The 26824-nt window shown below is 40.2% G+C and overlaps 1 protein-coding gene across 6 annotated transcripts in view; it reads right to left on the bottom strand.

Moving 5' to 3' along the window:
• NDST2 (N-deacetylase and N-sulfotransferase 2) overlaps positions 1-26824 on the bottom strand; it is a 127426-nt gene that overhangs the window by 52890 nt on the left and 47712 nt on the right. The window contains exon 1 of one of the 6 annotated variants that reach the window (XM_051800877.1): positions 6204-6488. The exons of the other annotated variants lie outside the window; for them this stretch is intronic. The gene's annotated coding sequence lies outside the window, so the exon portion shown is untranslated. Of the gene's footprint in view, positions 1-6203; positions 6489-26824 lie in introns of those variants that run through there. 6 annotated transcript variants of the gene reach the window in all.

A 26824-nucleotide genomic window follows, 5' to 3' on the forward strand; every position in this document is an offset into this window, starting at 1 on the left:
AACCTTTCGCCCCAATCAGATAATTTAAAACATTCTGCTAACGGCTTGCTTAGGCTAATCCTCCCCAAAGCATTCCAAATTAAGAGCTCCCAAAAGAACTAAAGACACCTAGTTTGGTACTAGTCCTTCCCTGGTCCTAATAAACATAGCTCACACAGTCAAAGCAATGCCTTATCCCTCTGCACCAATCACAAAGCCATTGTTATCTTTAGAAAAACAGCATTTAAAAAAAAAGGCAAACAAATAACCAGATTAATGACAGGCCATCATGTGTTAGGTTTCCAGACAGATAGCCTGAAAACACCTCCATGCCCAAATCCCACAGGAATGAACCTCACGTCAGCAAAAGGCTACGTAAAGGCTTTGTGCCTAAATGACGGCCCCCAGTGAAGCTGACAGCTATCACGGAGAAGTTCAACAGGAATAGGGTAATTTGTTTCTCTCATTTTATTCCTCTGTTAAATAAAGAAAATTAAGTCAGAAGCCTGCTGACTTCACGTTTTTCCTTCATCACTGTCAGTATTTGCTGTGGACAGTGTTGCCTCTTCAGTTGCCTTATGCCTATTTTTATCTCTGTATTTTAACAAAAGTGAAGCGCACTCTACATTGCAAACGAGATTCCTCCAATATCTAAGATGATGCTGGGAAAAACAAAGTATAAACAGCTCCTCACTTAACCTCACAAATGTAATTATATGAATCTGCAATTCTAAGCTATGATTCATCCCCACTAAGAAACTAATTAAAACTAAAATTAACACTGTTCATTTTTTATAAAGGGGGAGAAACAATAAAGTCAAAAATCTATACCCAAATACAAGGTGTAAAACACGTTAGATATGACGGTTAAGATGCACTGCAATAAAAAAAAATAGAGTTTTGCCCATAATTCAGTTCAACTCCGCTGTTTAAACATCCTTTGTATGCACTGAGGTTCTTAGTAGTAACTTCCAAGATGCCCAATAAGTGGCCATAGCACAGCTGGCTATACAGAAAAGATACATAACAAGAAGAGACACTCAATCCAACAAACCAAGTAAAAATTACAGATATAGGGCTTCTAAAGGAATAAATACAACAACTTGAAGTCAAACTGTGACAGGACAAGACTTATTAGCAGATTGGCTATATCTGCACTCACTTAATTTGCATGCATGTAACAGAGAAAACATGTAAAAATAATTCATGTTTTTCAGGAGAGTGAAGGGAAAGAAGGAATCAAAACTTCCTATCCAGTTACTTTTTACATGTATGCTTAACATTCAGCCTCCAATTCAGTTTAGCCAATGCTCAGAAACAGACATGTATCTTCAGGATCTCCCCACACTTCAGGTATGACACTTTCTTTCTCCTTACACATAGTCTTCTCAATTTCTGCTCCTCACTGCTGCAAGTTTCCAAAAAGCCTCAGTAGCAGCTCACTGATGATAAAGAGTGCAGGTGTGGTCAGCTGGTGAGGAATACACAAAGGTTGAACAGACTGTTCCCTCCTCCCTGCGGGCTCCAGCTCCCCAGTGCCACTGAGGTTGGCTACATAAACGCTCAAACCATCACCAAACCTTCCCATGAATGGAAATAGATACCTCATCCATCCACAGAAGTCTCTGCTACCAGCTTGTTTGGAAGTATATTTAAATACATTCTGACTACCATCCTTCTTCCTTTATGTTTTCTGGGATGCAGAGGTAGACCAATCTGGTGCACAAACCCATTTCAAAAGACTATAAATGATGCAGACACTGGATCCTATTGTTCATTATGACATGAAAAAAAATATCTTTGCATAAACTAGTAATTTTCTTTCTCCTTATTTGCCATGAGACAATGATACAGATTATGGTTACTGAGAGAGCAGTGCCAGAACAATACTGAGGAGAGCAGTACCAATTCTTTCAATGTTACAGGTGCAAAGACTTGGCCACATCCTTTCACTTGGTCTTTTGAAGTCAACAATCTGACTGTGGTTGAATTGTCAGGAAGAATGGCATCTGAAAAAAGGTACACATGATCAACCAACCTGAGTTCAAGGAACACCATAACTGCCTTGAGATTAGCAGTCAAAAAAGCCTGCAGATTCTCTAGGACACTGGGTTACAACAGGGAGAAGTGTCAGTACCTACAGATTGGCTCATGGAAGCGCAACTAAAGCAGCTCTGTGCAGCATTGTTTGAGAGGCACTGACCCAGAAAGGCACTAAAGCAAAGCTGTATGTAACACTCCCAATGCAGGCAGCACTCAGCTCTGTACTCTGCTGCTGGAAGGGAAACACTGCACAGAGCTCCACAATTTCATAGTTCACATGAATAGCTAAGGGAGCTTTTGGGCTTGCAATTAAATGAAAATTTCTGCTTCCCTTCTTAATTTCCTTTCATACCTCAAGTTAAAAGCTCTCTGCTGCCATCCTTCTTTCTTTTTCCCTGTCTTATTCTACACTTTTACAGTGATTCTGAGTCAATCAGTGATTTAATTCCCTGTGTTTTCATGCAAACACCTGACTTTCCAAGCTTCACTGGAACATCAGCAAAGGGCCCCCTCCCACTCCTCCCTCATCCCAAGACATTGAGGCATACACAACTTCATCTAAGCATCATTTCAGAATAAGGCCACACTTGTGTTTTTAAGAGAGGCATCCAGCCAGCTGAAGGTTTCTTTATGGCTTCACTAAGTGCAAAGCCTTCTAGACTTGTAGACTGAGCCAAAACCTTGACCTACCAAGCCCTTGTGGGGTCAACAACATTCTTCCACTACTTGAAAGAGAAAACACATGAACTGCCAGTTTGGAAAACACTCTCAGGCACACGGTGGGATTCTTGTGGTGTCCTGCACAGGGCCAGGAGTTGGACTCAATGCTCCTGATGGGTTGATCCCTTCCAACTCAGCATATTCCACCATTCTGTGGTTCTGTGATTCTATGAAAAAAGCACGTGACATGGCAAGTGAATACTACCACTGTAGGATACCATCAGTGTTTCAGTAGATAAAACACAGCACAGTGTGGTGTGCAGGACAAGTTTTTTTTAAGACTTTGAATCAATTCTATTCCATTTTAAGGTAGGTAGGAAAAAATATTCAAAAGCAGAAGATCTGGTTTGGGTTTTAGACCACATTCACATGTCAGTGTGAGAATATGATCAAACCCTTGTCACAACCATCAGAAGTATTTCCACTGAATTCAACACACATGGGGTCGAGATCTAAATTTATGTTTTGTCAGTATTTGCACATACATTTACAGATATGAACACCATGCTGTACACTGTAATAGTAATTTTTTTGGCATGGAACTGTCTAAGCATTACACATGAATCACAGCAAAGGGTTGGGTTTTTTTAATAATGTTAAAAACTTCTTTCTCCTTTGGGACCCAGCCATAACCCATTCTTATCTCTGTAATAACACAGATTTTCATCTCACTAATCTTCTCCCATCCTCAATACAAAAAGAGAATTTGCAAAGTGGATGACTAACCAAACCCCTTTCAGTTAAGCCTCACTCTGCTTAGGTGTTTTGACACTCCTAAGCTATATTTTTCTACTCATTTTTTTTGAAAATGCATGTTCCTTTTGTTTCAACAGATTTACAATAGACAAAGTCAGAGACAATGCCCCATCTGACTTACCTCATAAATCAGCAAAAACATCAGGGGAAACTGCCTTTTCCATCCTAGCAGTGCAAACAGAAATTGTCCTTGTCTAGCCTTATTTAACAGGCTGGCGAACTGCATAACTCTTGTACATTGTCCTGAACACATTCACGCTCCCATCCACGCAGGCACCTGCAGATTACAGGGCTTTTCATGGGAAACAGTTTCTTCTCATTCTTTCCCTTCAGCTTAACTACCAGTCTAACCTGAATTGTACAATACCAAACAAAAGGGAAATAATTGCCCAAATACCAACACTCAAACCACTTTGTACTTCTAACCACCATTTTCTCCAGGCAAAAGCTCTGCCATCTTACCTTCATCCAGACTCAAGTCTGACTCAACTGTCAAAAGAAAAACAGAGCCGTTTAAATACAATAGCATTTAACTCTTCTGTCAACAGAACAGCAGCAGAGCTCTCCCTAAAATAGGCTAAGTATAATTTTCCTGATCTACAGGACGGCAAAACTGAGGAAGAAAGCACAAGCTCGGACACTTACCATGTCAAAAGCAGAATCAGGAATGTGAGGTCAGAGGAACAGAATTCACAGGCTCCTAACCACTGCCATTTTGCCTCTGGAGCACTATTCTGTCTGCCTCACATGGAACACAGGCCAGATTGTGCACTCTCTGAGGTCCCTGGCATAGCCAGGGCTGGGATTGTGGTGCTCTCAAGGTTCTATCTTCCAGGCGTTAGCCTTTGTCACCACAAACATTAAATATCCAACATTCAATACAGGTCACCTTCAAGGGTTTACCAAAGGAAAAAGGCAGTAATTTGATGACAAAAAACAACTTCCCACTAAAAATCAGGGTTCTTTCCTTTTTTCCTAGCACCTTCTTGCCCATTCCAGCTCACCCTCAGTTTATTATATTTTCCCTATCAAAGAACGTCCCACATTGCATCAGAAAATTTAGGAAAAAATTTTTTCAGCAGTAAGAAGACTGATACTTTCTTAACTAGAAGAGTACAAATAGTTCTAACAAAATCAGGTTTTAGAAGTTATCAGAGTCATCTCTCCCCCTTTTCAATGGCAGCTGGATGACAGTTTTCTGCCCCTTTCGCTGCCTTTCGTATCTCTGCTGGACTCAAGCTAATAAGCTTCTCATTAGTGAAATGACTATGCCAAGGTACTGGCAGATGGTCCTGTGTTCCAAGCACATCTTCCCACTCCCTCCCTCCCAGAAGTCCTAATCTATACACAGTGTAATTGCCACAAAAACATATGCTGCCTGACAGAAAGCTTCCCTTCCATTACCTCTGTACTCCAGGGGATTGCCCCTGAAACCTCAGCGACACAGAGCAACTCCCTTCTTACTCAAGTCTCAGTTTCCTATATGCCTTAAAACACATTCATGAGGTTCTGGCTGAAGTACCTGTACAAGGCTTAAAATCCATTCTAATCTCTCCGTATATATATATGGTCCATACACTAGTCCATTACTAAACAAAATGCACAAGTACACAAATATATACATAATTTTTAAAAAATATATAACTAATGTTTCTTATGTGCAACACTTTGTTAATGCCTTATTTACAGGTATCTGTAAGAGTACACGAGCCTTTCTCGTAGATGAAAAGCCATATATCGTAATTTATTACACTAGTTGCCAGTAAATCTCTTGAGCAACACTTCCATTTAAATGCTGAGTCAATGACTAATTGGGTATCTCATATATCTTAAAATAATCTGTTTGTTTCATCTTCTGGCTCCCTCTTCCCCATCACTTTAATCAGATTATTGTGATTGATGAATTCATTAATATGGTCACTGTATCCTGAGAGCAGAGCAACTTCTACAGAGAAAGTTTCAGGAAGGAAGAGCAAGTATCTCCCTTTTGCACACACAGATAGTTATGAACAGAGGAATAAATGAACACTATCAGTTTCCCAGCTGTGGGAAAGACTGCACAAAGGTTATTTCTAGACACTCAGGACCACTGAGGTTGGCTCTGTTGGAGCTCCTCAGAGAAGGCTAGGGGTATGATGGGCACAGACAGGTCACCATAATGTGAAGGGTTGTTTTACCTCTCCAAATTGACTCTGAATCTTCTGAAAAATCATTTCTTTACAGAGGAAGAAAATATTTTATTGTCAGTTCTTCTCTGCATTTAATCCCAACAGTACTGAACAGCTCTTCCACACTGCAGATAGGGAAAAACACTAACAGAAAGTAGAAAAGCTTTTCTTTAATCTTTGCCACTGCCTTTTCAACTTGAAGTTGAAAGTCTTCAAAGTAAGACCTTTTCTAACACCTCAAGACACTGATTGTCGTAGGGAATAGCTTCAGCTTAGTAACTCCAAAACTGTCTACCTTAGAAAAGGTGAAAGAGTTAAAAAGCATTTTAAACTGAAATAAAAAACAAGAGGTCAAATGCAGGCAATAGTGGACAAGAAAAAAGAGTAAGAAATATTATTTAGCCAGCAGTAAAAATAATTATGCTCCTGTAGCTATTGTCATTCAAAAATAAAGAAACCAAAACACTTTGATAGCACACTTTCCCAATCCTCCCGAATAGTAAATGAAAGGAAAAAAGAAAGGAATTTGACACTTACCAGGAAAAACAGTAACTACAGAAAAGCATGGAACAGCACTGCTCAAGTTCCCACGAGCTGTGGCTGCCTGAGGAGGATGATATAAATGACCTCCACCTGTGCTTACTAGTTGGCTGAAGCTGAATTCACTCTGCCTTGAGCTGTAACTTTATATCTTTCTAAAAACATCATAAACCAGATGAAAAACATAACACTTAAAGACATGGTAAGACACCAAATTCCTAATGAAAAAACCTAGTCTCTACCTTTTGCTGTCTGCCAGAGCAACATCCAAGATGACACTGAGCATTTGAGGATCAAAAGGCTCTTGATGAGCATTTGAGGATCAAAAAGGCTCTTGGTGAGCATTTGACAAGTGGAGAATTTGGATGAGTATTACTTTGGGAGGACAGCCAGACCGGTAAACAGCGGCAAGCAAACAGGAAAGGCTACTTGTTGCAGGCAGAAATGCACAACAGGCTTCCAGAAACGAACAGAAACTAACCACACCATACATAATTAAAGCAATTTATTACAGTTATGTGGCTTCACACATTTGGAAGTTCATTTCCCCATTTTTAGTCTCGGAGTAGTGTGCTTACTCATGAAAACTGAAAGGAAATATGTAAACCGTTTTGAAAATTCAAGAAGAAAGTGTGAGAATGGAACATTTGATACAGCATTATCTTGCAAATGTCTCCAGATTCCTCTCTGGTCACTGTGTGGGCAGCACATTCCCAGGACAGAGAGCTGGGTGGGCGGGAGAAAGGGGACTGTAAAGCTATTCATGAACTGAATTTCGTCTTTTCCCGCTGAGGTTCATTAGGGACCTACTGGAGCACTCGGGAGGAGGGAGGGAGAGGGCTGGCTCCCTCAGGGAGCACAGGCACACGGAGCCTGACACCCCACGCGTTGGAGGAGGCTGTGCCAAGGGAGCCCTCTCTGCCCACACAGAGCCTTTTAATTGCTGTGCTCGGGCCGCTCCGCAATCTCTCGTTTGCATGTACAATACGCAATCATTCAAGAGGAAAGTTAATCCATCACAATGAAGTTCTTACAAAACAGGCAGCCCTCTCCCCAGCCCCCACGTAAATGAAAATGAAAGTCGCATTGCCTCGATCGCCCAGACTTTCCCTGACCCCAGCAAAGCTCAGGGACGTTGGGAACAGCTCCCTGAGTCAGATGAACTGAAGAGAACAGTGGAGACCCTGCACTCGCTGCTCTGCTGACAAACAAGGCCTGTGGGCACCCAATGCCGGCGGAATCACATCTCCACAGGTCATCATTCACCTTGCTGCTGCAAACAGGAATCATCCTACATCTTCCTGCTACAGCAAGTGTCAGGAAATGCCCCCGCACACAGCACATTAATTTTGACTACTTAGGATGCTGGTAGAAATAGAAATGCAGATCTCCTGTTTACTAGGAAAGGACTCTGCCCAGTATATTCCTCTTTACCATCCTCTCTGCCAGCAGATCCTCCTTTCCCCCATTCACCAGTACCCATTGTAGAACAGGGCAGCTCTATAACCAAGGCAACATGAGAAAGCAGGGCCTGTCTGGAGCTCTGAAGATAGGGGCAGATTTTGAAGCTGTGGTATGGAAATAACACACAATTACTGACAAGCGGAGGATGAGCCCCAGGTATGTAACAGCTACTAGTGCAGGCTGCCTATGGACAGAACAGCACTGAACAGTGCTCACAAGGTAGGGGGTAAAGGAAAAGGGTAGGGGGAACACAGCTGGAGAATCTGGATAACGGGTTTATCTGTGCAGCCCATGGTTACCCCAGGTATCCCTCACAGCAGAAGGACATGGAAATGACAGGCTGTGAAACAGCCCTGAACCCTTCCAAAACATTTTCCCTGTAAGAGACATAAGATGCATTCATACAGGGTAGACTGTAAAAAATGCAAAAGTGAGTGTTTGGAGTCTTTTGAGTCCAGGGTTAATTTCTGTCCCATTTTTAGACCAGTAACATCTGGAGCTCAAGAGGCTGATGTAGGATGAAGAATTGCATAAAAGAGAGAGAAAATTACTCTGCCATGAAAGAAGAGAATGACCTAACAAGCAAAACTGAAATGCAGTAGAATGACAGAAGTCAACAGTCTGTGATCACAGTGCGCTACAAACCAGAGTACACCACACTGATGAGGTAGGAAGAGATTTGTCATATGCAGAGGATTATACAGAGCCTAATAAAACATTCTCTGTTGAGAGAAAAACAGAATCTAATTCATATGGAAACAACTTTCATATCATACAAATCATGGTACAAAATGCAGAACGCAAATTCGGAAAAAACGGCACCTAACACTGACGTAAAGCAAGCTGTTTGATAAAATCATAGTGCTGGTGAACGGAAAATACACCTATTTGAACTAATCAAACATAACAGTGGGAAAAGATTTGAAAGATTCGAATTAGCAAATGCTGAACTCTAAAAATGGAGAAATGGTGGCGCAGTGAGTTTTTGATTAATAAACCTGACTTCTGTAGCTTGCAAATGAGTTCAAATGGAGGATTTGGGTTTCTGTACTGCATTCATGGAGCACATAAAACAGCTGGCACCTGACCTGTGATCAGGACTCTATGCACTTTGGCAATACAAACTGTAATCCAAACAAAAATTTCATTTATATATATATATGTATTCCTCTCAGAATAATTGAATTAAATAGAAGAAACATGATGACACATTATATTTAAGCAAAGTACTAAACAGTGAAAATTATAATCACTCGTAATTCTTGTTAAACAGGTCATAAATAAATTACTATCTCAAAAAAAAAGAGGAAAAGCTAGACACCTTCACGAAAGCACACTGTGTGCTCAGTAAGTAGTGACAATAAAAAATGAAGTAAATATACATATTAAGATGCATAAAAAACTAAAAGGTGAGTAGTACAAGAGCTAATGTGCTTTCCACGGTGAAACACTGTTCAGTTCTCACCACTTGATCCTAAAACAACAGGAAAACATTGAAGTAATGGATTGAAATTGCTAATTGAGAAAAATAAAACCATCTAAAGTTTGTTGGTTTTTTACTCTCTCCCTTTTTTTTTCTTTAAATCCAACAAGAGGTGTAAGAAGCACATGAAAAAATCCAAACCAGGCCAGAGGAGAGGCTAGACAGGTTAAGAATTACTAATTTAGTTTCCTAATAAAAGAACAAGGGAATACATAATGAAACTCTGGGGCAAAAATGCAGGTAGTTTGAGATTATATAGTTTCACATCACACACAATTATCCTGTAGTGCTTACTTTGGCATTTCACTGATGTTAAGAATACTACAAAATATTAATATTTGAATTAATGACAATAATATCAACAAGAAAGCACAGAAACACTCTGTTTTCAAGGAAAAATGTAACAGTAAACACCTAGAAAAAGTGAAATATAATAATAAACTACAGAAGTTTTTTCTTAAACAGTGCTACTGTTGACAAGGGAAGGACTTTGAATCATGATGGACAGATGCTCTGATCCACTACAGAAAATGGAGAAGACATATCAGTAGCAGTTTCATCTGTAAAAAAAATTTTATCGCTGCAGCTACAGTGATAAAAAAATCTGACAAAATGTACCATAGAAATGCAGAACAAAGACCTCTTAGTTTAAGCTTAAGAAAAGAGACAACAGAAAGATGTATGTGCAAAGTCACAACAGAAGGCCAGACAACAGAAATCAACAATACTGGTCTAATCTTTCTAAAATCAAGGGGGTTTTGGTAGGCATTTTGAACATTTCTAGAGACCTTCTAAATATGGTCTAAGAGTTGAAACCCCTCACTATGAAGGACAGACCACTGTTTGTCCTGCAGCAAGTACAGGGAGAGAGAAAATAGAATTTTTGCTGTGTGCCACATGTTGTTTATCAGTACTGTGCATGGCTGGTGTCAGGCAGGAACAGCTTTAAAAAACCCCAAACCCAATAACTACCCCCTCCAAACATTCTCATCCTCTATTCTCATCTTTACAACTATTTCAGCTTCATAAAGAGACAGTGATCTTGCACATAGTTTGCTCCATCTCTTGTGGTTACTTTTCTCACCCAAAATGACTCTGTTGTTATGATGCCTTGTGGTCTCAGGGTGCCTTAAGGGCTGGATGCTCCAAGAGAGAAAGAGTGGAGACCCCAGGGCACTTACAGGCTGCAGTCCCACCACATCTGAACACGGTGGGCAGAGCTGTGTGCTGCTAACAAGGTCCATGGCAATCCCAAGCAAGGAGAGTGATGGGACAGGTCCAAGGGCCACTTGGGGGACCAGTTCATAGCAAAAGGAGATGGACCTAGGGACTGGAGAAGACTATGGCCCATCCAGGAGACAAGGCTGGAGACAGAAGAGAAGACAGGCACACTGAAGGCTTAGGCCTGAGCTTCCCTGTACCCCTGGGGAAACAGTGCACAGGTGAGGGTCCAGAATGAAGTTTTTCAGGACATTGGTGACCTCAGGACTGATGCTGAGCTGGTTTCAGCAACCTCTGTGTGCAAGGAAGGGCTGAGCTACTCTGAAGGAACAGACAAATGACGTGCCAAAGATCAAGGGTGGTTTATATCACACACTCTACTGTCCCCATGGGAACATATACAAAACTACAGATCTCTGAAAGCATTTTTACCCATGGGAATATACACAAAATTACAAACATTTGAAAGCAGTTTTCCTACAAATTATGTACACATTTTCCTGTCAAAGAGGGTGGGGAGGGCAGGAGGTGTCGGGACTTGGGAAACACTTTTTTCCCACTTCAGCTGCACAGGAGTGCTCTCCTGTAATTGCTCGTTCAACCCATACTGGCCTCTTCATACCTGTGCAGTCTCCACTCAACCGTATCTTAAAAGGTCTGAAGCAGCGTTTTGCCTCCAGCAATCACCATCCCAAGTGTTCCAAATGCTCTTGACAGTACAGGCAATACAGCTGCACGCCCTCTTCAAGGCTCTGCTAATGTCTCTCACACCCTATTCAAACAAAGCTCAGGGAAGGGGAGCCTCACCTGCCAGAGAAGGCTCTCCTGGAAGTCAGAAGGAAGGAGAAGAGTGAGGAGGTGTGACGTGTGACATGGGCAGGGAACAGCAAACCTAAACAGAAGATAAAATCTTCTGGACTAATTCCTTCCACACAAGCAGCCCTGGGCTTGTCTACATCGATACTACTCTATAAAATTTCCTCTGTTTCGCTGCTGCCAGTGCCTGCAGGGGTTGGACTCGTGAAGTGCCGCTCTCTACCAGTTTCCCAGGCACTTCAAATGGAAGATACCCATTTCTCTCTTTCCTGGGATTTTCTTGCTTTAAAACACTTGACAAGCATGGTTTAAAATTTAAAACCATAAATACACACTCCTCTGCATGTTGGAGGAAAAATCTGGGCCCAAGAGTATCATTTCACATGTTCAGTTAAGCCATGAAGAAAAGTACTATGGATGCAGAAAAGTAACAGCCTTCTGTGATTTGTTGGGGTTTGCCACATAAAACTGCAAACATTAAAAATCATACACCTAAATTTTTTTGGTCAAGGAGTTTAATAATGTAAAAGTACACAAAGTTGTTAGCAATGCTCAGCCAACAGTTGCAACACACTGACCTCTACCTTAACTCAACACGGCTCCAACTTCAAAGCCTGCTTAAAACTATTTAAATACCAACATTATTAAGCATAGCAGGCATGTTGAACACTCAAATGGAGCCAGCATGCTGGATGTGAAACCCAGTCTGCAGTTCCTCCCCCTTATTTCCCAGGCTAAGCTTACCTGTTCCCCAGAGCAGGATTTTCCTGTCACATTCCTGACAGAGTGGTGTTTCCCTGCTCTCTCAACCCTTGGACTATTGCTTTTTATTTCACTGTCTCTTCCCCTGTGGTGAGGTGACCCTGGATAGATGCCAGGTGCCCACCGAAGCTGCTCTATCACTCCCCTCCTCAGCTGGACAGAGGAAAGGAAGTACAATGAAAGGTTCGTAGGTCGAGACAAGAACAGGGAAATCACTCACCAGTTACTGTCACAGGTAAAACAGATCTCAACTTGGGGAAAAACTTAATTTCATTTATTAACAATCAATTCAGAGTTGGATAATGAGAAATAAAACCAAATATTAAAAACACCTTCCTCCCACCCCTCCCTTCTTTCCAGGTCAAACTTTATTCCTGATTTTCACTACCTCCTCCCCCCAGCAGCACACGGGGATGGGGAATGGGGGTTGCAGTCAGTGCATCACACATTGTCTCTGCTGCTCCTTCCTACTTATGCAGAAGACTCTTCACACTCTCCCCCTGCTCCAGTGTGGGGTCCCTCTCACAGGAGACAGTTCTCTACAAAGTTCTCCAACATGAATCCTTCTCACAGGCTGCAGTTGTTCATGAACTGCTCCAGCGTGGGTCCCTTCCACAGGGGGCAGTCCTTCAGGAACATGTGGGTTCCCTGTGGGATCACAAGTCCTGTCAGCAAACCTGCTCCAGCATGGGCTCCTCTCCCCAGAGGTGCCACCACTATCTCTAATGGGCTTGGCCTTGCCCAGTAGCAGGTCCATCTTGGAGCCAGCTGGCATTGGCTCTACTGGACACAGGGGGAGCTTCTGGCAGCTTCTCACAGAAGACACTCCTGTGGCCCTCCCACTACCAAAATGTTACCATGAAAACCCAATATATTTCCTTTTTACTACTAACTGCAACGGAGGCTAAGCAAATGGCTTCTTCATTTCAAGTCAGAGGTTTGTATCTTTGCCCCAGTGGCTCTTACAGGTGCCCTTCCAATTGCTGATGGGAAGGAACCAAAGGCTGGACTGAAGTTCAAGTGTGGTTCTCCTGCTGTACACCTGGCAGGTGTACAGAGACCTCCCCACCACGACTGACTGAGCTGGGGGGACCCGAGGGGTTCACCTGCTCGTGCTATTATAGAGGCTGTAACACTACAGAGATTTCTTTAAATAAAGAACATACAAGGAATCTGAAAGTGTTACCTAAAGAAGAACAGAACAATACAGGAATTTTTGCAATAATTAACAAAATTAACTGAGAACAGAGCTATTGTCTCTCATAAGATGACAGCCAAGTACTAGGAAAGCCTGGTCTGCTAAAGTCCTTCAACACAGACTTTCTGGAACTTCCAGCATCTTTTCCACTGCTTTTGTTACCGATCATATATCTTGATGAACACTGAAGTAAAAACACCAGATCAAGAAAATTATCTGCCATTAGCAACGGTTATAAGGAAATGCCATAGCTGAGCCAATGTCAAAAAAAGTTTAACTGCTTAATTATCAAATGCTTAGCATACTTTAAGCAAAACTTTCAACACAGTTTCTCAATCATCACTTGAAAGCTGCCATTAGTAACATTTGGATCTCCAGAGCATTCAGTAGTATGTATTGCTGATATCTGCCAGCAAAAGAAATGCTTACTAGCCTGAAAATTGTCCAAGGGGTAAAATTGCAACAGCTCATTTCAGATGCAGCTATAAGGTTGCACAATCAAGAGCACAATCCCAGAGCAACAGTCTTCATAATTTTTTTTTTAACCCTTCTCCTGTCTGTCTTTTACACGTCCTGGGTGCAGTTATGATACCCAGACTGGTATTAGTCACTGTGTTCTATGTATCATTTTCCTCTTGGTCTTTACTGCTGTGGTTCAAACATTTTCAGTCTCTCCTGAGATCCAGAGCATAGAGAGATACACTGTTCACCGAGACCCTTTATTCCAGATTGCTGGACTACAATGCACAGTCTTTTAATCAAATTATTCTTAAGACATATGTTGAGTGGCAAATGCATTAAATTCTTGGTTCCAACAAAAACAAAACTATTCCCTCCAGCCTAGAAGACATACACATTCCAAGGTAAAATTTTCAGAACTGACTTTTAACTATGAGCCTTAGACCTTGTGCTTCTAAATAATAATCTGCTTTCAAAAATATTATCTTTGAATATAGTTTTCTTTAAGCATGAAAGGGAAAGGAGTAATTTGGATATAAAGACTGTGTGAACACATGAGGAAATAGGTGTTCTGTGATCAGAAGTTAACCAGTGCTTGGCACAGGTATTGCATTTTTCCACCAGATGTTATCTTTCCTGCCTCCAAAGTAATATATTTTAGTCCTATCGACAAAAGGTACATACAGTAGCTTGAAATTTAGGCATCTTAAAGTTTATGCACCAGCAAAGGACTTCTATCTACTGTCACCTTCTCCACTCCTTCCCCAAAGTAACTCTTAGCCTCTAAGTGAGGTCATTCTCCACTAGTTTGCAACGATCTGTTTTACATTCTGGATACTTGCTGTGAAACTTCAGAGGAGCTAGGGGATAGACAGGGAGTAAAAGCTGGATATAAGAGACCACTCTAATATCCCAGATATCAATTACCAATATAGATCTGTTGCATTAAACGTCTCCTGTTTCTGAACCCTTCCTAAAAGCCCCCTTGAGCACACAACTCTGCTGTATATAATGATGGGATAAATTAAAAATGGTATGAGAGAGAGGAAGAAGAGAAAAATCCTTAACATAAGGAGTTTACTTAAGAAAAGATAAACATGTTCAAATGAACAATCACAAACAGTAAAATCTACAGACTCAAGCTAGAATTCAGATACAGGTTTCTCGTACCTGATCATAGAATCGTTGAAAAGTTTTGGTGTCTTAACACACAGAAGCCTGCTACAGCAAAGCCTTCCTTAGCATCACTGGAGTGATTTGAGTACTTGTTCATCTTGCAGCTCTAAGTCACACCTTCTTTTGAAACTCAGAAGACATACTTTGATGAGGAAGGCTAAGGCAGGAAGGGACCCCAGGACTTACATATAGGTTCAATCGGTCTTTCTGTCACTTCACTGCAGGGTACTCCTGCTTCAGCACTTTCTTACATCAGTTCAGAGTTGAAATCAGTTTCCCCTCTCTCAGACATGCTTCTATCCCCTTAACACACTGTCAAAATTTTTCCTTTGGCAAGAAACTTTCCATGTGTCACTAGAGGGTTAATTTCCTTTTACCTTCTAATATCACACTTGAGTGCAGAGTGCTCAGCTTGGCTAAAAGCTTAAAGGTCATGAATAATGTAAGAGAACTCTACTTCGAGGACCATTAATGACTCAGAAAGCTTCACTGGATCTCTTACCAGTTCTCACTTGTCATATCCTTCATTTCCTTTAAATGTTACAGTACCAGCGCTAAATTGAACTCAAAAGCTCCCAAATCCAGCACCTCCCCACCAGCAATGCAGCCAAGAGACTACAGGGGCTTCGGGGTCAAAAGGGGGCCACCTTCTCAGCCTGTTGTTAATTGCTCCTCAGCTTCTTTAACTTCTGCCTTCATCACTGAAATATTAATCCCTTGTTAAAACCACTTCATCCACCTTTGAGTTACATAAAAACCTAACAAATGCAATGAATTGTCTTAATACTTGGAAAAAAGTGCTCTTTGCTTTCAAGAACGGATGAAATCCAAGTGAAGTATTCACCTTGTAACATAACATGGACATCAACCTTACAAGATGGCCCCTGTAACATTAAGCTTGGGAAAATTTGGCAATAAAGTGAGTTGTGGTTACAAGAAAACCCAGCCAGGTACATGCACATGGCTATCGGATGAGCCACAAACTTGATACATCACACATCTATGAAATTACATATAGTTCTTAATTAAATCATTCCAAATCAAATCAGGAAAACACAACCAGAATTACAGGAAATACTGGGAATCTTGGGCATATTGCCTTCAGTGTCTGCTCTCAGTCAGGCTATCTGTAAAATACAATTGATAAACATTAAGTAAATGCTAAACATACTAAGTCCAATTCTTTAACAGAAAAAATAAGGCAGAGACTTGGTTGGTATTGTATCATATATCTGCTTGGCACTACACTGCAACTATAATCCAATTTTCGAACACTGAAGAGGCTGAAAAAGCTGGAAAAGCACATCACAGGTAAACAACTTGAATATAGAAAAATCCTTAGATTTGCATATGTACAATTATGACTTGTATTAGCTTTTCCTGCATACATAAACTGAAGTAACAAAATACATAAAAACAAATTGTGAGGACTTAAGAAGGAAATGTCTTACCTCAGCTATGAAGCTAACATTGCATACAGAGAAAAATGTCCTTCAGTGTTCTGTTAGTTTGGCAAAGCCTATACTACAGGAGTTTTAAGTGATGCTGCAAGTAGGCACCAAAGAATAACTGAATGTAAAGATGAGAAATCACAAGTATTTTCTGTGGTTATAATATTTAAAGAAAATTAAAGAGAACTGAAGAGCACTAAAGATTCTAAGATTGGATGAAAAGGATTATTTAAAAAGTAGTCCTTAGCTGTGGCTTGAAATATTTAATATACAGAGAGGCATCTGTTTCAACCTTCAGAGGGTTAACTAAAACCTTCTTCTGTGACCTACAGAAACTGAGGTTTGTGTTAGAAACCACCAACTACTTTGTATTAAACACTAAAAAGTAATATGAGACATCTGCTGAAATTATAAAATGTCCTCTACCTCTTTAAAAATCTACAAATTTGCTTTGGTCATTGTATTACCTAATACATTTTCCCATTATCATATAGATTGTGTGAAATGCTTTGAAATCAAAGATGCTATGCAAGTGTGAAACATCACTGCAATACATTCAACTTAATTTGGATGTGCCTCAGCATCTCAGGTTAGAGTGAGCTCCTTTATTGAGACATTTGCTGGGAAACTGATTTGGCCAAATCAGAGCGAGAGATAATGAGTGCTGTTTAATCAAGACAGTATTAACATAAATTTTAACTTGTGTCAAGTAGCTTAATGGCAAATTACTGAATGTTAAGCAGACATGGAAGCTTTTACTCCGCTCTTTTAATAAACAAGCTCTAGAGTAAACTAAAATATACACTATCTTCAATGTGCAGTCAAAAAGAGCTAGATACAACCAGAAAGGGTTGAAGTGAAACGACACAAGACTTGAAATCTTAAACTCATTTTCAATTTTAAAAAGGTTCGGTACTGGAATGCTCTTTATCTTTGAACTAAATATAAGATTTTTAACAAGAAAAGTACATCCATATGTGCTTATAATGAGAAAGTAATAAAAGGTATTTTTATTAATTTCTGGCTTTCTGATATACCACATTTCTGATTTGGACACTTAATCCTGAGCAGCTTTTAACATTTTAGATGGATAAGCATTATATGACTAAGTGCATTTCTGGCCTTAGAACTGTAAAGATAGCTATAAACAATGTGCCTTTCCAAGATACCCTAGATCTTGTGGTTTCATACATTAGCTGTTCATTTTGCCAGTCAACACATCCACTTACTGTTTGTCAGAGAAAAATATAAAACTTCTGGCATCCTGACTCAAAAATGCTAGGAACTGAAATACTGATGGTAAAGAGGCACCACACTGACACCGAGCAGAAGTCTTTACTGCAAAAGCATAACACAGTGACAGATACTACTTTAGACATTCACTCTTAAAGGAATGGAGATTCCCAAATCCAATGACATGAATATAATTGACTTGTCTGAATTTTAAATTAAATGGAATTTTAAATTATTTCATGACATATTGAGTTAGTGTGTGTGTTAAAAGCAGAATGGCACTTACAACAATGCTCCCTAGAACAGGCAATTCCTAAGAAAGGGAAGAGGAGTAAAGGAGACCAAAAAAAAAAAAAAATCACAGGGAACAGCTCAGTACCCCAAATTATATGCTCTGCAGGAAAAGATGACAGCTTAGTTCTTAGGACCCGGATACTGGGGAAGAGGTAAAATACACAGTTGAAAAAAAATAAAACAATTGTATTTAGGCTTGCATTAGACACCCATATAAGAGGAGACTGCTTTCTTAACTACAGATGAAAAAAGGCAACCCCAGCAAGAGATCAGTATCAAGCTACATGCTTCTGTTCTCACCCTTTAAATAGTAACAAGAAGGGTCTGTTCGATGAAAATATTTCAAAAATTGAAAGCTTTTGAGTCCTCCACACTGCAACAGATGTTGAGACAGGCATGTGCACTTCAGTTTGAAGGGAAGTGTCTACAGGAGGTACAGTGTCCAAGAGGTAGCTCAGCGTTTACATCCTATTTCAGTGGAGCAATTAAACATTAACTCACCCCTTCCCTGAAATGCCAGCACCAATGCTGTGACAGAAGAATAGCTTTTTTACCATGACACGCACACGTAAAGTGTCTGTGAGCAGGTGGACAGAAGAATGCACACCTGGTTTCATACTGCACCTGAACACAGTGGGTGTGGGCCCTAAATGGTTACAAGAGCACATGCAAAGGGCTATGATGATTGTCCCGAACAACCCAGACCCAGACCTTTCATCTCCAGAGCTTAGAAAGAGCTGTGACTTTCAAAACAATCATACTATTAACACTAAAGCCCACGATTAGTAAGACTAGTTACTTCCACTGTCTCTGCCAAGAGTCACACTCTCCCCATTCTACTCCTTCCACTCTTCATCTGTGTAAACTGAAATCTCGATAGGGGACAAGAGGGCCAAGCTTTTCAACAGTCTAATTCTCAAGGTAACAGTCCTCTTGAGAGAGGGAAAAAAAAAAAAAAAAGAAAAGTGTGCTGTTGCTGTGGAAACAGAGCACAGAAATACTCCTAATAGATCAAGCACCTCCTGGAGGACCAGGCACACTGCCAACCGGTTACCAGAACCTTCCCAGCATGCAAGCAGGGTTAGGACAGGGAACCCTGTCAGATGTCTCCACCATTACCCAGATTTCAGGAGATCTGGGATAGCTTTTCAAAACTGAGTTCCTTGCTACACTTAGTGAGGAAAGATACCTTGTTTGTGAAAACAGTTACCACCACCTGAAGGCCCAGAACTGGGAAGTGAATAAATTCTGCTTAAATTCTTGAGAGATGTATCAATACGAAATCCAGGGCAGGGTGTTTAACAGAGAACTGCAGGAACGCCTGGGCCTGATCTAAAGGTTTACAGGCTGAATTCAAAAGCAATGTTGATGAATGGTAGAGAAGAAAATTAACCTACATCCCCAATAGAGTTGTTCTGTTTCTTGTTCCCTAAGAAATGAAACAAATAGAATGTGATAATGTAATTAAAGACTACATAATAATTAACACACAAAAATGTCTGAATTAAGACCACATGCGTGAACTCAATGTGAGACTACTCTCATTTTCCAGTGACTTGAGTTTAAAATTATTCTTGTGCATAAATCTATAGTTTTATTCCTTTCTCCATTCCTTTTGAGATCCCTTAAGTGAGTAAGCTGTTCATACTCTGAACGACTACATAAAGAGTATGAGGCTGAAAGAGCGTAATGCAAATCAGTCAGAGAGAACACTGTAGTTAAAAACAGTGTTAATGAGAATGCCACATACACAAAAGCCAGCTCCAGGTTTTCAATAAGAAAGGAATTCCAAGTGTCAGCACCCAAACTCCTCATTCTATCAAGGATCAGGTGAAACCAGCAACCAGAAGCAATTTGATACTCTGAACCACTGATTTTTCTAGGACATTTTAAACATCAGAGATGGCAGGGGATTGCAACAGGTTAGAAATTTGTGTAGTTTATCAACACTACAATGCTACCAGACATTACTCCCCCAACTCTGAATCTTCTACCCTTCCTTCTCATCCCTGCAAAACATCTCATATTAAAAGGAGCTAGACATTGGCAAGCTAGAAGAATGATTTATTTCACAAGGGTGTTGTGAAGCTTAATTCATGTTTATAAAGCCCTTTGTATTGTGCCTTTCATCTACTGTGGGAACCTCACAGTACTATCAATAAGGTCTTTCCTACAGTAGAAGAGCTTTGCTAAAATAGCTATACTAGCAAATCTGCTTAGTAGAGATGTGGTTTACACAGGCAAAGAAGTTATTTTGTCAGAACAGCTAATACCAGCTCCCTGAAAAAAACATGCTATACTGGCAGAAGCACATTTTTGGTGATATCTAACTGAATCTTTGTGAGAATATGGTACGAAGGGTGATTTCTGCACAATCTTAACAAAACAGTTATGCTGGAAAACTCTTGAGGGGTAGCTCTGACCAATGTATTTTGGAGACTGCAAATGAAGGGTGTGCATTTACTACTTTGACAATACCAAGCCTCTCTGTTCATTTATACATGTGAACAAGCTAGAAGCAGAGTCTTCTGTAAAGACACCCCGTTAGCAGCAAATGCATTTGATTTTACTATTTTATAGAACACAATGGAGGGTGTTTGGGTTGTTTTCCCTTTTAGAAGCAAGAAGTCAAAGAAATAAAGATAAAGCCTTGGTCAGATATATTCTGCCAAAAAGAAAAGAACAGAGTATTAACAGCACTAGAATGAATGTCTTGAAACTACTTACACAACTGCAAAGAACAAAACACTGTGCTATAAGAAACTAGTTCATGCAACAGTCCTGTTTAACTGTGCTATTATTATTATTATTTTCTATTCAGGACCCCAGTTTTCTCACTCAAGTTGGAAATAACATCAAATATCCAATTGTTATTTGTCTCCTAACAAAGGTGGAGAGGCACCATCATTCCAGGTTTCCAAATGACTACTCGTCATTTTTCTAGTGGTGTTTAACCTTATTCTGAGCTGCCTGGGGTGGCAGCCTGCAGCTACCAGTAGTGTATTTGCATTTTGCCTTTCAACATTTCCAAAACTTGGTAGAAGCCTGCAGCAAAACCACCTAAGGGCTTGCTTACACAGTGAAAGGAAAACTCATCTGGTTCACATCACTGGAAGGCTTTCTTCTGGTAGACACCTGTATTTATCTCAGAAGGGTGTTGCTCTGTATCCATGTGCAGTAGCACACAGTTTTCCAACACTCAATAGCTCCAAAGCGATGCACTGTAGTGTAAGACTTTGGCAGTCATGTTTCAAAACTGTCGTGGGTTACAAACTGGCTAAATATTATCCCACAAACTGATTTGGATCAGATAGGCTTGAATTTGGAATGGAGATCAAAACGCAAAGACAGGAATTGCCATAGTTAACAATCTGGAAAATTTATTTTCCATATTAAAGATAGCTTCATTACCAAAATTCAAGCAGGTGTATTCAGTTGCTTTCCACTTAAAAGTAAAGCTAAAATGACTTGAAAGCAAAACTAACCATCTCAATCTTCTCTGCTATTGAGACAAATTAGAAAAAAACTAACTACCATAAATTAATTAGTAACCTACAATTTACTGATCTAGCACTGTAGAATACACAGCCCATATGCCAGGACTACCTGATGTGCTGTTTTGTTACACCTATGATTTATCTGTGTGACCTCTGAAATGAAAAGCATCATAATAAGCAGCAACTTATAATTTCCACCTGTTCTCTCAGTCACTGACGTAGATGCCTATATAGCACAAGAAAAGCACTGATATAAAAAAATAGGCTCTACATTCTGGACTAGGCTTAAAAAGACCAATGTTCAAATAAATAGCCAAAAGACATGAAATCTTTTTGCAGATTGGCTAAGCTATACACCAAAGCTACAACACCAAAAGGCTGGGCTCTCTTGCTTCCAGATAAAGAAGCACCAGCATTCAAAGAAAAGCTGGATCATGTTTCCTTTTTCCACTATCATACATTTTGCATGTAAGCAGCTGTTCCTAATCAATGGGAGTTTGATATTAACACTTCATACAACATGAAAATTATGTCACAGACTTATTTCAAAAACTATGAAGACATTTTCCCCACCAGCTTTGGTGCCATAGGCCAGACACCACTCAATTTGCTTTGTCTACAGCATAGCAACCACACAGCCCTACACCCTCCACAACATCCCTTATTGGTATCACTAGAAGATTTGCATGAAGATCGAGGAGAGAACATGGCCATTAGACAGTAACTACACTTCCAGCTGGAAAAGTTCATTGTTGCCTTTGGGATATTCAGCAGGAAAATGTAAAGTTAATCACCTTTCAAGGCAAGGATATCTTGCCCCTGTTTATTCCCAATCCACCCACTTCTCCGTTTTAGCTCCTTCCTTGTCTTGAGCCTCTGATCACACTGACTGGTCCCTTCGTGATTTCCCAGGAAGAGAGCTCACAGGGAACTTACAGGTTTCAGTGTGTAATCTTTCTGTATGCCCTGAGTCCTTGCTGCTCCCTTGCTGTGTACATCCTGGAAGTGAAGTTTAGCTAAAGCATTTGGAGCAAAAGTCTAAGAACATGGAGGCTGAGGTCAGGTTTCCCAGTGTAAGATCACCTGCTCTGAAACATTTCTTCGTCACTGACAAAGATATTCCACACTTATAATTCTAAAGTTGAAGTACACTTCAAGGCCAACTTTGTTTCTCTTAAGCAAAATGGAGGAAAAGAAATACACGCGGGTTGAGGCATTTTTCCTCTTAGTTTCCTGGAATTTGTAAGTCCTGCAAAGTTTCTGCAGGGGTAGAAATGAAATTTAAAGGGTAGAAACAACAGTTACTCAGCATGATCAGCTGTTCTTTTCTACACTGAAGCACGAAGCCACAACTACAAAAGAAATGCAGTTAAATGATGAGGAGCTCATGTCTACTGAGGCAGCTGAACACCCTGAACAATATGGGAAGACTGAGGCTACACGTTTTCAGCAAGCTCACATAAAAAAGTTCAAGCTGTTGCTTTTGACCTTCAGTGTCCTTCATGATTTGTTTCCTGCACCACTAAGAACAGGGAAAGGTCTAGGACAGGTTAAAGATTTTGCCAGTAAAGAGCATTTACATCTTAATGATGAACTCCCTAGTTCTAACAGAACAGAGGTTCACTGCGGCTTGTGTACTTCAACTGTATGGGTATAATGGGAGGAAAGATAAATATAGAGGAAAAATAAGACTTAATTTTTTGATATGTAGGTTTTGTAGCTCTCAAATCATCTATATAGGAGAAGTTTAGAATTAAATCTAACTGCACCTATTGTATAGATAGCCATTGTAAAGGAATATCACAAGTTGGAAAACAATATGCAGAATTAAGACACACTGATTTTGCACAAAGGGCTGAAGTACTATCAATATCCAGAAGTTCTCGCATGTTAAGTATAATTTAAAAAGTCAACCACAAATACATGAATTTTTTTGCAGTAAAAAAAGCAAACACAAAAAGCAGAACTCTGGGTAATCAATCAGCCTGCCTAGGAATCCATTTGTGCACACTATTTCTTTGAATGTAAAACACAGGCTTCAAATACAGTAGCACCTATTTCATAATTCACATCTTCATCACCTAACTATAAAGGCAGCATAACAGTCTCTGCTTACGCACAAGTAATCTGTGACAAACCATCAGCCCCAATCGAGAAAAAAACCTTTCAGACACATCATTTAGAAAATTAACAGCCTTTTTGTGCTGAGAAACAGCACAGAAATTCCAATTCGTCCTCATTTTAGCATATGTCCATATTTTAACTTAACAAGCAAACTTGGATTCCATTTTATCGCTTCTTTCACATAGGAAAAGAATATTCACTTTTCTGCTGAAAATGAGTCTGAAAACCATTACCTTAAGACTGAACGTGCAAGACACTCACTAAAATGCAGGTGCTTCCTCCACCAAAAGTTAACTTTTCACACTGCTTTTCCACAAACATTTTATTTATAAACAATTCTTTCATAAGAAGTTTTTCTTGAAATAGTTGTAAACCAAACAGTTGAAGATCAAAATAGGATGATATGTGTGTTACACTTCTCCCCACTTTCCAGAGCACGTGGCAGAGCCACTGTCTTGTACAGAAGAGTACTTCTAAACCAGCAGCCAAACCCACAATACCAAAATCTGTAACATGATCTAATAATAGCTGATCCTAACTTAATTTTAGAGTCCTAAAATACAAAAACGTCAATTTAAAAAGAAAACCAACCAAAACCAATCCTGGATAAAGTTTTATATAATAATCTGAATGGTTCTATTGTCTCTTTCGTCACGCTGAAGTTTGCTTTGTTGTTGTTTTCATCTTTCCTTTTAAAATAGCCTCCTGCAGCTCTAAGCTAAAAATCTTCCTGGAGCTTCTATGTGACAGCTGCAGTATCTTAGCCATCTGTTTAATTTATATTTGCTAATGCAGCTCCTGCTGTTTTCAACTGACAGCTTTTTTCTCTCTTATTACCCCCACACGGGAAATCATTGCACTTGCCAAAGTTTCTCTGCAGTCTCAGATGTCAAATCAAGTCTGGTGACAAAAGGTGATGAATGAGACTCCCAAACCCTCCCTTTCGTGGTTTGGGGTTTTTTTTAATTATGAAAATTGTAAGTGGTTTTTATGTTATTTCTTTAAAGAATAATTGTAAACAAAAAGGAAGGAGTACAGAAACAAAGAGAGATATAGTCAGGGGAAATCATACTTCCTTCCTCTGTACAATTCTGTAGGAAGGTTGAGGCTGGAGGATCTCCAAGATACTCTCCAAGGCAGATGATCCATTCCATATCTATTCACTAAAGCCACGATTCAACCTCTTCAGTCATCTATGACCCCCTACCAAGCTCAGGGTTTGACTGACTACTTACTTTCCCTCACTCACAACCAATATGCCTTCTAACTTTTCTGGAGTGCTCTGGATCTCAGAAGTATTCAAAAGTCAATGGAAAGTGATGGAGCCCCATGGCCCAACATGTAGCAATGTCAGTAGTTAGTGCCATCCTGTAATGCCTCTTGCAGGAAGACGCAGGGCCCTCTGTGCCATTCAGAGACACTGCATAAAAGCCCCACCTGACTCCTGAAACTGTCTTACACGGCAAGCACAGATGTTATTCTCCCTGTAACTCTCCTGGGGCATGGTACCAAGAAGATCAAAGAGTCTGTCCCTGCTGAAAAATGACATCAGGTTTAACATAAAGCTTTGAAATTTAACACAGATACCCCTGTCCTGCTTAAAACTGCAGCGACTGAATCACAGTGAGCTCTACAATACCTGTCTGAGGTGATGCAACACTTCTGTTTGACATTTCAGTGGCTAGCCCTGGCCTGGAAACAGGTAGTCACATTAGACACAAAGAAACCAAACCCAGAAAGTCTGACCACTCTTCCTTTCTAAATTCCCCCTTTCAAAACAACTTTATTAACTGGAGAGGCACACAGAAACATGAAGTGGGCCCTTGCCAAAGGGCTGGAAGATGTGTGCTGTCTGGTGCCAGAGAGAGCCCAGCAGAGTAGCTGACAAGGAGCTAGCAGGGGTGCCTGTTTGAGGGAATACCTGGGAGACAACAAGTCATAATCTCTTATTACCAGTGTTCCCAGAAGGTGATGATGAGAAAACAAATCTATTGTTCTGACAATACAGAGTTTGCTCCAGCTCCTAACATCAAAGCTACCCATAGGACAGAACTTGTGACAGCTCCTCGTCTTGTGCACAATCATCCCACTGAGCTCTGGAGGATAAAATCATTTGAAGCAAAATGAACCATTCTGCTTTTGAAAGTACAGCAAGCTAGTGCCAAAAATAACTACAGGTGCACTCTGAAGAAGGTTACTGCTTCATCTTCATATTCCCACTCCTTGAATAATCGTGCTGCAAAAAGTCGATCTTTGAAGAGCATATTGGACAAAACAGAAAAGTTAAAAAGAATAACCCAGAATAACCTTAGACCTAATATACTAATAGCTGCACCATGTATGAGGACATTACATCCTTTTCCACCCAGGACACTATGCCCAAGATCCAGACAAGTCAACTCTTAATTTTCAATCTGTATCTCAGTCTTTTCATCTGTAAATACATGTAAATCATAGAATCAGCTGGGTTGGAAGGGACCTTTGAGATCATCAAGTCCAACCCTTGATCCACTACCGCTGTGGTTACCAGGCCATGGCACTGAGTGCCACATCCAGTCTCTTTTTAAAAACCTCCAGGGACGGAGAATCCACTACTTCCCTGGGCAGCCCATTCCAATGTCTGACCACCCTCTCTGTAAAGAAATTCTTTCTAATATCTAACCTAAACCTCCCCTGGCACAACTTGAGATCATGCCCTCTTGTCTTGCTGATAGTTGCCTGGGAATGCTGATATACTTCACTGTAATACTATTATGCAGTGCTATTGGCTGGATACCCAGCACAGATTCTAATGCTTTTATAACTCACTGCCAATACCAACAGGAAAAAAGTTAATTTCAAAGAGCATACAGGCCTGAAAACCTGAAGAGTTACTATTCAGCTTGATTAGTTGTACTTTATGGCATTTCAAAAGTAACACAATCAAGAAAGCATAAATATTATATTATAATAATGAACAAATAGATTAATGTCCCAGGTCGCCAAAGATTTGTTTCTTACAAGTTTCATCAACATACTGAACCAAAGACTGAAAAAATATGAATTATCTCCCTGTTTCTCTGTCTACCAGGCTACTCAGGGCAAAACTATCCTTTGTATCAATTCTTCCTTATGTCAGGAAGTAAATGCAGTCTCAGAAAGAGCTGTGCTGTACTGACTGAGTGAAAACACCATGAACCTGGGGAAACAGAAGTAGTCTATACACCTGACAGCATAAGGCAGTAATATTTTCTGCAGACACTCTCTGGCCAGGGTGTCTGATTCACTTCAGTACCTAACTAATGCAGTTTTTAGGAAATTGAACTAAAGTAGTGCTGATTTTAGTGGTTCCTTCAGCCAGGAACAGGAATACCTGAACTGACTAGAAATCATCCAAAGCTGCAAACAAAATAAAAAAGATTAAAAAAACATTTAGTTAAGCATACTGGTCTTCCCTTTTC

Source organism: Manacus candei, unplaced genomic scaffold (assembly GCF_025592945.1).
Source record: "Manacus candei isolate 608988 ecotype Guabito, Panama unplaced genomic scaffold, ASM2559294v1 h1tg000050l, whole genome shotgun sequence".
Taxonomy (NCBI): Eukaryota; Metazoa; Chordata; class Aves; order Passeriformes; family Pipridae; genus Manacus; species Manacus candei.